At 45.2% G+C, this 11,556-nt stretch overlaps 1 long non-coding RNA gene across 1 annotated transcript in view; it reads right to left on the reverse strand.

The window, feature by feature from the left end:
* Positions 1-1,610: 1,610 nt before the first annotated feature.
* LOC147032667 (uncharacterized) overlaps positions 1,611-11,556 on the reverse strand; it is a 28,036-nt gene continuing 18,090 nt past the window's right edge. The window contains exons 2-3 of the long non-coding RNA XR_015052135.1: positions 2,523-2,638; positions 1,611-2,306 (exon numbers count right to left, since the gene is read on the reverse strand). This is a non-coding gene — a long non-coding RNA (uncharacterized LOC147032667). The remainder of the gene's footprint in view (positions 2,307-2,522; positions 2,639-11,556) is intronic.

An 11,556-nucleotide genomic window follows, 5' to 3' on the forward strand; every position in this document is an offset into this window, starting at 1 on the left:
TCTCTCAACTGCTAAATAACAACGGTGATGCTTCCTGGTTGTGGTTGGTGGGTGAACACAATGTGTCCATGTGGCATATGGCATGTATGGATACCAAATACAATCTGGCCTCACTAATCACAGTGGTGCATTGTGTGTGTGTGTGTGTGTGTGTGTGTGTGTGTGTGTGTGTGTGTGTGTGTGTGTGTGTGTGTGTGTGTGTGTGTGTGTGTGTGTGTGTGTGTGTGTGTGTGTGTGTGTGTGTGTGTGTGTGTGTGTGTGTGTGTGTGTGTGTGTGTGTGCAGGGTGTCCACAAAGTCTTGTTCCGGTTTGGTTGTCGTAAAATATTAAAACCACAACAAGACTTTGTGGACATACTGCATATATAGCATTTCAGAAAGATGGGACAAGATGCCTCCTTCCCCATTTATGATGTTGATTTGAGAAACCCTGAATGCAAAAAAATGTTAATATTTATTCCTTTGTGACAACAATACTACAAAACCACATTTACTCGTGTGAGTTTAAAAGCTTAACGGTGAAATGGACAATGCTTTTTCTATCTCTCTTTCTGTGGATATGATTTGTGTCTTACCATCTGCAGCTAAACTGTCCATCCTTCAGGCCTTGAGACCAAAGTTTATAGAAGAAGCAATCACTATCAAGCAGTTTTCCACCTCAGCCTCCAGGCCAGACCACACCATTATAACAATAGCTGTATCAGGTGCCACAACAGGTGTGTCCGCCTTTAGGCACTTTAAAACGCAGCATCAGACTTTCATCAAATGTTGGCCCTCTGGCCATTATCCAAGACCCAGTGATGTTTTGTAAAGAATGTTACTAACCTCTTTTCTCCTGTGTCCTTTCCTATAACTCTGCCCACATCCTTTTGAACCCCCACGACTGTTGTGAGAGACAAATTTAACTCATTAATATAGTCTAATTTTTATCTTTGAAAACAAAGCCTTAATTCTTGATTCATCTTGATCGGTCCTATTCCTGTCCTTTTTTTGATGTCCGTGGCATGATTATCTCATAGCTACGAGGGAGCATAATCACCATTTGTGATGCCTCGTCTGGGTTCAATTATTTACAAGCAGATCTGATTCCAAACTGTTGTCTTGGTACTTCACAGCCAGTGCATTACACATGTTTGGGGAAGAAGCCCTATTGAAGAGGATGTTAAACTTCCTTTCCCATTTGTTTTTGGACGTTTAATCTCCCACAACACCATTTATTAAAGGTGTAAAACATCATGTGCCAATACCCAATCCTAACTCCTGCCCTGAATACATTTCAAGAGATGGGCATTGCCAGGAGGCAAGGCTCAGTGGAATACCATGATAGCTAACTCACAGTCTGAAATCTTAATGACCTCAGAGGTTGAAAGACATACAAGATGAAATTCGTTCTTATAATTTTCTTCTTCAATGTCGGTCTGCAAAAGCTCAACAATTCTTCAAAAAATATGGATCTGAGGGCACTAACATAAATATCCAAACACAGGAGATTTTGTTGTTTTTGATGTAACTTATACGTAAGCCATTATTCACAGGATGAAGCCAATAAGCAGAAATCACAATCTTCCTTTTCCATCAAGACATTTATTGACAAATATGTGAAGACAACAGTCCATCAATTCTTCCTTAACTGAGAAGGCTATTCTTGTTTCAAGTTTTGAGCTGATACAGTCTTGGTAGACAGTTAAAGCATTTGGTGTCATGTTGATGTGATCATGTAATATATGGAAGAGTAGGAATTGTATTATGTTTACAATTGTCAAATCATACTGTCCTCTGTTGTCCTTGAGAATCAACTGTTAGTAGCACATCTTTGTATATCTGGTTTTGTTGTTGGCTCATATTTGTCACTCGGCTTCAGTGGGACTGATTTGTTTCTTCTTTAGAAATGCAGGATATGCTAATACAAGCATTGGGAAAGAATGCTCCCTCCGATTCCCAAAATGTTGAGAAGTTTCAACATTTTGGGCCCAAACAAACATTTAAAAAAAAAATGCAAAATACTTTTGTTTTGACACCCTTCTCCAAAAAGTCGTATTTCTGAAAAAAAAAAACACTGAGCAATTTGGAAGTGACAGGAAAATACAAGTTAGCATCTGCAAGGTGAAGGTGTGTTTGAGGACATAATCGACCCCATTGATTCCTCTATGAGCAGCCTGGCATTTGGCATGCATATGCAAGGCAATGAAAAAGGGCCTTTGGTTAACAAAAGGCTGTTGGTGCAATCAGCAGACATCCCTCTGCTGGTTCAGGTGGGAGCAGAGTCTCGATCGGCATACCAACAGATTCCAGAGAGATGATGGCGTTCTATTGTACAAAATGATACACACGGATGGGGAAGACAGCTGTTTGTTAATATTCTCCTTATTCTTCTTTAAAGGCCAAAATTATTCCCACATTATTGTGGGGTGGCTGGGGGAAAACTTGTCCAGTGTCTGTCACAAACTGGCGGGACATGCCTGACATCTGACCCAGGTTAAGGCAGGAATTTGTAATTTGTTCAGGGTGCCACCGATAGCTCACCTACTCTTCGTGAAGGGCACGTAGGATCTTTAAAGTCCACCAGCTGATGCCGACAGATGGGACGCCAGTTTAGCATCCATCTGAGGGATGGCACGCACATTAATGAATCTCCCTGCCTGTGAAACACAAGGATGACAGTTTATAGATGGGTCGGGATTCAAACGCAGGTTAGAGAACTCAGAGGATAATGTGCATACCTGCAGGCCATCCTACCAGCCTCCGTGTTAATATTCTTATCATTATGCCATTGTCATGGCACGGAATTGACTGATTAATTTGTGGTTATAATCATTCTGACAAAAAATGTAACTTGGATGATGGACTGTAGATGCTGGAGGAAGATGTATTAGGATTGGAGGAAGATGTATCAATAACATACGGTATAATGATGACAATATTGGTAGAAAGTAAAGGGGTCTTGATAAAACTTCTGCAGACAGTGAAGAAGGAAAGTGAAAAACCTCATCTTCATTTAAACCTAAAAAAAAGATTAAAATCTTGTCAACTGAGAAGATCGACGTGTTCGTATTGGGAGAAGATCACGTGGAAACAGCGCAGAGGTTCATCTTCCTGGGTTCTAAGAATGAAATGAGTGAAGAATGTGAAGGAGGAATTCATGGACGAGTCGTGTTGGGGAGAACAGCAATGTCAGGATTGACAAGGATCTGGAAAGACAAAGATGTGACAATCCAAACGTGGAGGAGGCCGGAGAGTGCTTCGGTATTTCCAGTTGCAATGTGTGGATGTGTCATAGACAGTGAGAAAGAAGGAAAGGAAGAAGATTGATAGTTTTTAAATGTGTTGTTTGAGATGAACGTTAAAATTCCACGGACTGCACGAAGAACAAACAAATCAGTACTTGAATAAGTCATACCAACATGTACATAAGAAGTGCTGATGGTAAACCAGAAACTGCCAGGCTTTGGATACATCGTGGGTGCAGAAAACCAAATTCTGGATAAGTCAACTGTGATGTATTGCAATGTTGCGTCTGTGCATGTGTGGACAGGCCTGGTGTCCGATGGTCGGATTAAAAGCTTGTTGGACAATGGTGGCATTCTGGTAACCCGTGTTTCTCTTTGCCTCTTGACACATGTTTCAGTTCTGGGAGAACTGAACTTCAACCATGTTGGGTATGGTTGAGGGAAGAAGAGGAGAAGAGGTAGACAATGTATATGCCTGGGTAGTGTTCCATTACCAATCAGCTTGTGGAGCGCTCGCCAAGTAGCTCACTTGATCTAAGCACTCAAGCAAGCCCTCCAATGAAATGATCAATAAGGAACGGCTGGCTTGGCAAGCGAGAGCAAGCAGATTAATCATGGAACACACCTTTGGATGAGGTAGAGGCTGCAACCAAGCTGTCTCTGCCGGAGCTCCGGAAAGCGGTGCAGGGTAGGGATGTTTGGAGACATCTGATGAACGTCATGAGAAGTCGGCCACAATTTGATGAAACTGTATAACTGGTTATAATAACTTTTACTTCTGACAAGTATGCGGACCAGCGACTGTTAGCCGATACACCGCCCATGTGTAAGTACGTCCAATTTTCTCCACATTTCCCTCTAACGAGTATTAAACAATGCTAACGAACCTGAGGAATAGGCAGTGGCGTACCTAAGGTATGGCAAGTATGGCACTACTTGAAGGGGGGGCGCCACTGAGCAGGACTCGGTCTCTGTCAAGAATAGAATATTGAAGTTGAAAGATGTCCGGGCCGAAAGAAATTAATGGCTGATGAGAACTTGAGAGACACTGGGTTAACAGTCAAGGAGGAAATGGAAAGAGTCATGAAGGGAACACTCGACAAATGACAGACAAAAATCGACTCGACAAATGTCACAGAGAAATGGACAAAAGGTTCGCTCGTTTGCACGACCCTGATGCCAAGTTTGGGTTCCTTCTCGATGTCGAGGGACTGAGTTCCGGTGCCAACAGTAACGACCTAAAGAAGAAGTGCGAAAATTTGGGCGAATTGTACAGCTCTGATGTTGATTGACAGCAGCTACATGAAGAAATTTTGGATTTCACAATGTTGCTATCAAGTCGAGCCAACGTGAAAATATCAAGAGCTGAAGAGCTTCTCGAATTTATTGTTCAGTATGGAGATGAGAGTATCTTCCCCCGATCTTCCCATTGCTATTCAGATAATGCTAACCATCGCGGTTTCCATCGCCAGCTGTGAGAGATCATTCAGCAAGTTAAAACTAATACTTTCATATTTGAGAGTCTCCATGGGTCAATGCAGACTCTCTGATCTTGCTCTGCTAAGTGTAGAAAGAGAAGAAACTGAAAAAACTGACTTTGAGCACATCATAGACCAATTTGCATCAGTGAAAGCAAGGAAGGTGCAGTTGTAATTTTCATGTAGTGCCATAATTTGTTAATTAAAATATTAACGAGCTTGGGTTGTATTTTTGAGCTGATATTATGGTAAAGTTATCTAAAAGATGGGTGTCAGATGTTTGGACAGGGGCGCAATTTCATTGCTTCCCATCGGCGCTATTTTCCGTAGATACGCCCTGGGAATAGGGTTATGCATCAAATAAAGGTCACAATTGGGCCGTAAGCGTGTCAGGGTCAATATTGCACATCACACTTGAAACCATGGCTGGGAGAAATCACATATGAGGCCACAAAATATGTTATAAACAATCCATATGGGCTACAATCCATGAATAATTTAATGGAAGGTAAAAATCAGACAGGCAATGGGATTCACCATTCATGCGTCAAGACTCATTTTATCACCTTTATTAGCAAATGATCATTGCCTGTCTGTCAGGTCAGGTCAGGTCAGGTTCACTGATCACTGTCAGGTCAGGTTCGATCTGTGACCTGCTACAGGTACCATGTAAACCTGTACTAACCTGTTCCATGGTCGGGTTGTCGGCGACTAAACCGTCTCCCCCACCAGGTTTTCTGGTGAGGAGGGTGTTTGGATATGGACACCCAGCAGGATTAAAAACAAAACCTGTCAAAGGGCGGAGGAGCTCCTTGTGAGCCAACGGCCATCCATATCTAGTGCCCAACTGTGTCTGCGGACGTCCTCCTGCAGTTGGGTCACTTCTTATTAGGAGGTTGGTGGCAGGATTTGCACTCCGGCCACCGTAAAACCCTTCATTCCGCAAAACGCAAAAACGCAAAAAAATCTGAAAACCCACTCCGTGGGAGTACCTCCTGTACAGCTTCCCTTCGCAGGGCAGCTCACCGGATGACGGGATTGGGGCAAAGCCTTCGGGACCCCCAATCCATGATGATAGGAGGGAAACCATGGGGTAACATCCCTGGGTCAGATTGCGGAAGAGTGTGTCGGAGTGGTGCTGAGGTGTCGTCCACCAGACGGCGGTCTCCTTGGGTTAACCTGAGGCGGTCCCTTCGGGTGGGTGCCTGGAATGTCCTATCCCTAAGAGAGGATGATCACCTGTCTCTGTTATCATCTGAGCTCAAGCGTTTGGACATCGGGATTGCAGCTCTCTCTGAGGTTCGGAGACCGGATTGCGGCGAGATAATGGTGGGTGGTTACACCTACTATTGGTCTGGTCGCTCTGATGGTTACCATACCCAAGGAGTTGCTGTCGCTGTGTCCAATAAGCTGACCCCAATGATAATTGAGGTAATACCGGTCAACGAGCATATTATGAGATTAAGGATTCGTCACTCCTTAGGTGTCATTTCCCTGGTCTCTGTTGATGCTCCGACTGAGGCGAGTGATCTGACCGTGAAGGATACATTCTACGCCACGCTCGAGTCTGTAGTTGATCAGTGCCCCAGACGAGATACACTTCTAGTCTTGGGGGATTTCAATGCATCGACTGGAACTGATAGGGACGGTTATGAGGTGTGTTGGTCCCCATGGGTCAGGAACTATGAACCAGAATGGCACTAAGTTCCTTGACTTTGCAAGAAGTCATGGACTTAGGGTGGCTGGTTCATGGCTTCAGCGCCCACAAGCTCATCGCTGGACTTGGTATTCCAACGCTGGCGGTGTGGCAAAGGAGATTGACCATGTCCTCATTGACGGTCGTTGGAGGATGATCCAGAACTGCAGGGTCTACCGGAGTGCTCAGTTCCTCAATACTGACCACAGGCTTGTTGTAGCAACTCTAAAGCTGCACCTTAAATCCTGGAGAATGGTACCATCCCTGCCGAGGCTGGATGTTGCCAAGCTCAGGGATGAGAGAGTAGCTGAGGAGTTTGCGAACAGGCTGAGTGGACACTTGGGGGGTCTGGGTGCTTTGGGGGGTCCTGAAGAGTTGTGGAGTGCCTTCAAGACCACCGTCCTTGATGTTGCCGGTGGATGCCTTGGAGCTCACCGCAGGGCAAAGAAGAATTTTGTCTCTCAAGGGACACTGGATACCATTGACCAGAGTCGCAGGGCCAGGCTGAATGGCAGAGCTGAGCTGTTCAGGGAGCTGAGACGTAAAACTGTACGTGCACTGAGGGTGGAAAAGGAGGCCTATGTGCGAGGAATCTGTGAGGGGGTAGAGCATCACCTGTGGACAGGTGATTCTCGTCCCGCTTACAGGGGAATTCACGCATTACGTTCATCCAAGCCCATCCCTCGGAGCACTACAGTTCGAGCAGAGAGTGGTAGGCTCTTGACAGAGGAGTCTGAAGTGAAGGCCCGCTGGGCCGGTTACTTTGAGCGGTTGTACCAGGCTGATCCCCCAACTGTCGAGTTGGACGTCAAGGGTGTTACAATCCCTGTTGCTGACCTTCGATTCAACTGTGGTCCACCTACGCTTGTGGAAACACGGGCTGCGGTGAACCAGTTGAAACGGGGCAAAGCTCCAGGGATCTGTGGCATCCATGCCGAACTTCTCAAGGCTGGTGGAAATGCTGCACTCGTGTCGTTGCATGCAGTTTTGTGCTCTGCCTGGAACACAGGCATCACCCCAACTGACTGGAAGAGGGGCCTTGTTGTCCCTCTCTGGAAAGGGAAGGGTGATCGCCAAGACTGCAACAACTACCAAGGGGTGACGCTGCTCTCAGTGCCGGGCAAGGTCTTTGCTCGGATAATTCTCGATAGGGTTCGCCACCATCTGCTTGAGCACCAGCGTCCAGAGCAGTCAGGCTTTACACCAAAGAGGTCAACGATTGACCGTATCCTTGCACTTCGTGTCCTCACCGAACGCAGATGAGAGTTTCGGCAGGGGCTGCTTGCAGCCTATGTTGATCTCTGTAAAGCGTTCGATTCAGTGAATCGGGATGTTCTCTGGAGGATTCTTGGTCTTCGTGGGGTGCCACCAAAACTGATCGATCTGATGTCTGAACTCTACTCTGGTACTGAGAGTGCTGTGAAGTGTGGTGGTACCATCTCTGACTTATTTCCAGTTGTTACTGGAGTTCGTCAGGGATGTGTACTTGCCCCCACACTTTTCAGCACTTGTATGGACTGGATTCTAGGGAGGATGTCGGAGAGATCAAGTTGCGGTGCGTCATTTGGGAATGTCAAGATCTTGGACCTTGACTTTGCAGATGATGCAGTCATCTTTGCGGAGACTTTAGACATCCTCTTGGGGGCCCTCGAGGTGCTGAATGAGGAGTCAGAGCCGTTGGGATTACGGGTTTCTTGGGTCAAAACTAAGATCCACGCTTTCGGTGACATCTTGGATGCTGCTGTCCTGTCTGTGTCTGTTTGTGGTGAGGATGTTGAGGTCGTGGAGAGATTCACTTACCTTGGCAGTGATATTCATGTCTCTGCTGGCTGCGAGTCAGAGGTCAATAGACGTCTGGGTCGGGCCTGGGGAGTCATGGATTCACTGGATCATGGGGTGTGGCGCTGCCGGTACCTGTGCGGGAGGACGAAAGTCCGAGTCTTCAGGTCCTTGGTACTTCCAGTCTTGCTCTATGGGTGCGAGACTTGGACTCTGACCAAGGATCTGAGACGGAGACTTAATTCCTTTGGTACCAGGTCTCTTCGGAGAATCCTTGGCTATCGCTGGTCGGATTTTGTGTCCAACGAGCGGTTGCTGAGAGAGACTCGGATGAGATTTGTTACCTGCATAGTCCGTGAGCGTCAGTTGCGGCTGTATGGACATGTGGCTCATTTTCCTGACTTTGATCCTGCTCACCAGATTCTCTCAGCGAGCGAGTCTCATGAGTGGAGGAGGCCAGTGGGTCGACCACGTGCCTCATGGTTGCAACAGGTTGACCATCATCTCAAGGAGATGGGGATGGGCCTGGCATCTGCCTGGGGGATGGCCAGACAGAGGCCCCTGGAGTACCGGCGGAAAGTGGACGCAGCGACGTGCTGTTCTGGCACATGCTCCCATACCTGACCTGACCTGATCATTGCCGCTTACCTCGAGGCCAAACATGTCGAGGCCTTGCATGTCGAGGCCTAGCACGTCGAGGCCTAGCACGTCGAGGCCTAGCACGTCGAGGCCTAGCACTTCGAGGCCGAGCACGTCGAGGCCGAGCACGTCGAGGCCGAGCACGTCGAGGCCGAGCACGTCGAGACGGCTCGGAACCGTTTGTCTGAGGGGACGTGAGAAGCAAAGAATGCCTAAAGCACGCCGGGTTTCCTCCAAACTTGTTCCAGTTTAATAATGAGTGTTTAAAAAGGTCATTGTACGTTGGACAGAATGGACTGAATCGTTAGTGGTTATAATAATTTTTATGCCTGGTATGTGTGCTGCACAAAACGCCATGCTGAGCTATTTATGCACTTTAACACGGAGTTCGTCCAAGGCGGAAATCCCCCTCGTGGGGGTGGGAGGGGGGCAAGTAAAATAGCAATAACCTCCATTTCGTGATCCTTATTCCCTCTGACAGGTTTGGTTTAGATTGGATAAGTAATGACTGAATGTATTGCGGTCAGACAGACATACACTAAATTGGGTATTTGGTGTGATATCAACACTTAACTACTAAATTGAGAACATAGATATAAAAATATAACAGTTAGAAATGTCCCCTGCCAGTCTAAAGCCAATTCATCATGTTAATATTAATTATTGCTGAATATTTCTTGACACCATGTGAACTTCCCATGTCCTTTCTATACTGTATTGTGAAAGGGATTACAGAGTACTGCATACAATTATTGGAGGTGTATTGTGATCAGCACCATTGTCACTTCAATTGAGTCTGAGCTTTGGATCAGAAAACACCATTTACATCTTGCTCGTAGTAAGATAACATTTTGGGAAAAATCGTCAGCATAGCTGGTACATGACCAAATATTATTTTGATGTTACAATTCAAGTTCTCTGTTGAAATGGCTTTTGACACACGTGAAACCTTCCATGTGGGAATAGGCATGGCTCGACATTAACAGGTGTCTGGGTGCCCGGGGCACCTAAGTGTAGTGTCGGGCACCCAAATTTTATAAGTGGTTAGGTTTTGGATGCCCAGTCGGGCATCCTCAAAATCACATAATGAACGTCAATTTTGACCCTAAGTAAACGATCGCCATGATCAAAGCGACAAGGCTTTTGAAATACACTTTGTACAATGAAATATCACCAAATTTAGAGGTACTATTAATAATTCTCAAATGAATTACACTCGCTTGTGGTCTGCGGGAAGATGTTGCAAAATTGCAAATACATGAACCAATATGCAAAAACAATTGATTGATTACAATTCACAATTTTATGATCCTACCTCTGAGCTCCATCCAAAATCACATATATTCTTTTGCTAAATCTTGGTGGTTTTGGATTGAGAATATTTTATTGCCAGTATGGTACATGAGGAGGCCTACATCAGTCAGGGATAATAATGCCCATGCAGACTCGTCTGGAGAATGAGTCTTGTTAGCTTGTTTTGTTCTAGCTTTTAGTCTGGAGAATATCGCTTGTTCTGGGAGTGGGTCAGTTGAGTCTCCAAACAACACTACATGGCCAAAAGTATACGGGCACCCCTTCTAATGAGTGTATTCGGCTATTACAGCCACACCCATTGCTGACAGATGTATAAAATCAAGCAAACAGCCATGCAATCTCCATAGACAAATATTGGCAGTGTAATGGGCTGTACTGAAGAACTCAGTGACTTTCAACATGGCACCATCATAGGATATCACCTTTCCAATAAGTCAGTTCGTCAAATTTCTGCCCTGCGAGAGCTGCCCTGGTCAACTGTAAGTGCTGTTATTGTGAAGTGGAAACAACTATGAGCAACAACAGCTCAGCTGCGAAGTGGTACGCCACACAAGCTCACAGAATAGGACGTCCGAATGCTGAAGAACGTAGCGTGGAAAAATCCACCCCAAACCCACCTAATCCACCCCAAACCCACCTCCTTCAAATTCCCTGCTTTCCATTCCTGAAAGTCCCTGTAATATCCATCTTGTATACCCCATGTTCCCCACCCCATCCCTCTCCCTTCCACAGATCTCCTAATCACCTAATGACTCTGTTCCCCACTGTTTTGTCCTTTCCTCTCCCGCCCCTCTTGTCTCATGCCTCCCTTGCTGTGCGTTGTGTGTTAGCTCTCATACGAACCTTGACAATTTATATAGAAGTCTTGGTAGTTTAGAAAACGCTGAAGAATAAAAGTTATGGCTTTTAAATGTTTATGACTTAATTCTATAGGAGTTTATGAGCATATCATTGTGTACACATTTGAATGAGCCACTATTTTTTTTCCCATATCATCCCTCTATATGGAGTACTACCATACTCTATGATATTGTAGATATTTTATAAATCGTTACATCATTATTATTATTATTATTATTATTATTATTATTATTAGAGTATTGCCTGCTAAATTGTATGTGATGAATTAATTGGAATTATACATAGTACCTGGCTTTCTTTTTCTTAACTCTAAATTCCTTCCGCACAATTTGCGGGTGCCTCAACTAGTTTTCTTATATTGTGTCCTCGACTCATGGAGTATTTTGTACACATACTACATGCAAGAAAAGCTAATTAGGATACATCATTATACAGTACTTTTTCATTCATGAGGAAATTAGTAAACAACAGTCATATGAACATATTTGGAATGCTGAATCCGTGATCTGCATATCATGAACTAAGTGTGTGGATGGGAACACCACAGAGTCCAGCCCAGAAAT

Source organism: Eptatretus burgeri, chromosome 2 (assembly GCF_056783735.1).
Source record: "Eptatretus burgeri isolate ZD-2024b chromosome 2, Ebu_testis_v1, whole genome shotgun sequence".
Lineage (NCBI taxonomy): Eukaryota > Metazoa > Chordata > Myxini > Myxiniformes > Myxinidae > Eptatretus > Eptatretus burgeri.